Raw genomic sequence first — 4,765 nt, forward strand, 5'->3', positions numbered from 1 at the left:
GCCAGCTCGGATTTGCTCACCAGTGAAAGGCAAAAATCACAGTGTTATTCATCTGCATTCGGTGTGAAAGACAAAAGCTCAACTGGGAACTGAGGCTTTCTGTGTCAGAGGGCAAAGAGTCAATGGGGTTAGGGGGAAGTAAGACCATTTGAGACATCAAAGAAAAGTAGATCAAATCACTAGATTCCTCCAAACAGGAGTAGGTGAACACAAAAAGTAGAGAGAATCCAGAGGGAAGAGAGGAGTAGGGAAAATGGTGGAAAGGAAAGGATTTTGAGCTGGCAGGCAGAGAATGGAGACAAAAGAAGAAAAACCTGCTTGTTTCAAATCAATATGTCTCCAAGAGGATGGCGTGTTTCCCCAGGGATATTCGGAGGGAGTCATAGGATGAGAGCTGTGACACTCCTAACATCTGGTAGACGATGGTGGCTTTACAGTTTCAGGAAACCTCTTCCTCTGCATCTTTTTCTCTGACTATGAGGCCCTACTACCAGCCCACCCTGAATTCTCTTCACTTCCCACCTTCCCTCGAGTGCCGAGTGCTTTCCTCCCTTCTTCAGGGTCAAGAAAAGTGAAAAACATCACCGGTGTCTCCTCCCAACAGCTGAATTATTCTTCCACGCTTTTATTTTGATAGCAAAGTAGTTCAAAGTATGTTTGAGGGTTGTGGAAACCCTCAAAGGGATTACAGAATGAAAAAGTTTTGAGAACTGTGCTCTAAATAAAGAATTGGAGATGAAAACCTGTCATAATGAAAAATTAAACTAAACTGCCTCAAATACAGGAAAGGAGCAACCGATGTCTTGGCAAGCATGAGGAGGAATTCATATAATATGGGGCTGGTAAGGAGGCCGTTTCTTGCCAAGGTCCAAGCCTCTTTCCACCTGCCCTGTGCTAAGGAAATGCAAGTGGAGAATTTACATCAATGCAACAGTAATATGCAAAAGCCAAAAATAGGAACCTGCAAAAGCCAAAAATAGGAACCTGAGGAAAAGTCTATTCCTAAATTTGAAATTTACTATTGCCAACTTCTACCAGTCTAAATAAACCTATATGAATGAATGAGCCTGATAGCATCAGTAGACTATTATGCTCACTCCCTGGGTGACAAATCATTTGTACACACAACTCCAGGGACATGCATTTTACCCATGTAACAAGTCTGCACATGCACCCCCTGAACCTAAAATAAAAGTTGAAAAAATTAAAAATAAATAAATAACTAATCAATATACTAGGATAATGAAGAGTCAAGGATAAAACCATCATCACTTATTAGTTATACGATATTGAGAAAGTTAGTCACTCTTTCTAAGCATTAGTTACTTTGTTAAATGGAGATAATAATACCTACATCACAGAGGGATGTGGTAAGGATTAAGATTTTACAATCATTATTATTTTTAAATGCTATCTATATTATGTGTAGTATACTATTTTATATGCATTATCTCATTTATCTCTAGAGCTACCCTCTAAATAATTGGATGGATGGATGGATGGATGGATGGATGGATGGATGGATGGATGAATGGATGAATGGATGGATGGAATTACCAACCCCTAGTTTAGAAATGAGGAATGAGACCTAGATGAAATAATTTGCACAAGGATTCACGATTATTGGAAGGATATCCAAGACACCTTCAGACTCCAAAGTCCTTTCTTTATGTTCTATTATTACTATATCATACTACTATCTCTATTCTGCACTTTCAGTCTGTCTTTAGTCCACCTCATCCCTCAGTTCTGAAAGTCCTACCAGCTGGCTCCCATCCCTAATCCAATCACCCAGAATTTTCAGATTATTTTTCTTTCTTTTCCTAAAATTCGTTCTAATGGGAACACACACACACACACACACACACACACACACACATGCACTCATGAACATGTACATATACAAACACCCCTGAATGTCCTCTTATTCAATTCAGCAAACAATAACGCTCCAAAAGGAGTGTGCCAGGCACTGGGTTAGATACTGGAGAGACAGAATAAAACACAGTGATTCACACGTAATAACATCAGCCTTAAAGCCTGGGGTTCCATCCCACTTCTGCAACACTACACCTCCCCAATTCCAACCCCCTGCCTAATCGTCCACCACCACTCCTCACTCCCCTTGAAACTCTGCAAAGAAAATTATTTTTTTAGTAGGAAGTGACGAAATGCTGTAAGATAGCATTTCAATTTTGGTGGACAGGTGTATGCATGTATTTCTTTTGACAGAAGGTCATTTTTGTGCTTTTAAATTCATATCCCTTAGTTGGCTCTAACTTTGTCTGATGAGAACAAATGTGATTTTTAAGTCAAATGGCAATAGTCTGTGTGCTTGTAATCATTTTTGAATCAAAGCAACCTGAATTTTTCATCAAGTGTTCAAAACTCATGAAGAAATGTCCCAAAGTATTTAGAAGCAGAGAGTTTTCTGAATTAGGGCTAGACATATACTAGGAAATCATGATCTTCAGTGGAAATATGGCTTTTTGAGGCAAAGAAGACTTTGGGTTCAGAAAGTCTGATTTTTCAATGCCAGCTCTCCTTCTCACTAAGAATGGGACTGTGGGCAAATTGATTAACCTCTCTGTGCATCATTTGCCTATCTTTTCTAAAATGAGCGCCATAATACCTTTGTCTCATGGTTGTTCCAGAAATTCAATAAGATAATTACATAAAGCACTGGCACATAAGTGGTCAATAAATGGCAGCTGTTATCACTATTATTTTCCATGTTAAAATCAACTAAGCAAACTTCTGAAAAAAGATTTAAGATAATGCTGCTCCTTTTGTCTTTCCCATCCTAAAACCTACACACAGGCTTTCTCTGCATTTGTACATCATGCATTTTTTAAACCCATGATGGACAACTAGCCTCTCTGTATTCTGACAGTGCCAGAAAGTTTTTCTGCTTAGTGGACTTTAATTATTACTGAATTGCATTAGGATTCCCATGGAATTACTTATTACAGCTGCACAGTGCCAAAATGAGTCATCATGATTACATCTATTACAATGGCTACCAAGGAAACCATGTATGAGTTTCCATCCTGTAAAGTATCTGGTCACATGAAACCAACAACCAATGAGTAGCATGAAAAATATCCCATGGATCTTATGGCATCATAGACAATGAGTAAGTAGTTTAACACATCAAATAGGAACCATAGGGACAATATTTATTTTGGCCCTACAGTGTACTTCGTTTTCAATAACTTAAAAATTAAAGTAAAGTTATAATAGTTTCACATATCTTTAATTATTCATACATGCCTTTTGCTTTTAGGGAAGCCATAAAATAAAAGAATAACTAAAACTCTATGATATATGATTACTTGCTAGTATACAGATATCCCAAGTTGTATTTAGTTAAAAATATTATTTAGTCTAGTAGTCTACATAGCAAACATAGAATACCAAACCTACTACATAGTTTTATGAAAAACAGCACTAAAATAAGGAACAAAACATTATTCTCTCTTCCCATGATTAAATCATTTCTTAGAAAATAATTTTACAACTCTATAGTTATATTCCACAGGTCAGTTTTAAAGTTAGCATAAACATTAACACTGCATTGATGGATCCAGGTCTTGGGAATGATAAATAATAAGTAACAAAAATAAAACTAGTATGATGCTGTGTGTCGCTTGATTCATAAATATATAAAAATTATATTCACACTGAAATAATATTGCAACTAAGTTTGTACTGATATGGCATCATGGTTTATTCATGTAGAATTCTCTCGATTCTGATCCCCTTTGACCTCTGCCACACAATCCCAAGACAACCCCAGACCCCAGGCTCCGGAAACAGGGGAGGGGCAGGTAAGCAACCAGAGGCAGGAAAGGAAAAATGGGAAGGTATGGGAAGGTATGGAAAGCCAACTCTATGGGAAATTAAGATTTATGGGGTCAAGTGCTGGTGGAATCATTCTACAGTTTTATTCAATCTGAAATGCGCGTAACTTCCATGTACTATTTTTAGAAGTTACTATTTTGTGAAGTGGGTCAACATTAGGTAAACCATCAATGATTTGGTTTTACTGTTTTTTTTTCAGGGACCACCTTTCCCCTACCCTGCCCCCGCCAGAATTTATAGGAGAACACAAATATAGATTGAAACATCTTATATTTTTACGAATTCAGTTGACTCTACATACCCTTCCCTCCATTTTCTTTTTATTTTATTTTTACTTCAAGTAGAGATGTTTATATATCTGAAGGCACTGAACTTATTTTGTGCAGTCAAGGCATATATTGTTTCAAATCAATGTGTCTCTAAGGGGATAAAGATATTATTCCTTGAAATGTCATTAATATAACTTTTCTAATGTCATACCTTATTTATATTACTTATAAATGAGAAGAATAGCATTGCTACTTGTTTTAAAAGTGACAGGAACCACAGACCAGAAATCTTTCCTTTAATCCTTCCCACTTACTCACTGACATAGGGAAAGACTTCAGTCATTTTCAGCTTTTATCCTTTTCTCCCACTTGTATATTGGGTGCACTTCTATTCTTACATTTTCTCCATCTCCATCAAATTCCAAAGTGAAATACAAGAAGGAAACTTACTAATGCCATAGTTTGGGGGCAGGAATTATGCTCAGTGAGGAGTGGATATATTGGGCAAGTAGGCATTTCTAGTACTTTTCTCTACTTTCTCATTTAATTCCTTTTACTCTGCTGAAGGCTATCTCTTTGAGGGAAATTCTAGGACTCAGGAGAAAGAGCCTAGGTTTTTATGCCAGAGATGC

This window comes from Macaca nemestrina, chromosome 3 (genome assembly GCF_043159975.1).
Source record: "Macaca nemestrina isolate mMacNem1 chromosome 3, mMacNem.hap1, whole genome shotgun sequence".
Lineage (NCBI taxonomy): Eukaryota > Metazoa > Chordata > Mammalia > Primates > Cercopithecidae > Macaca > Macaca nemestrina.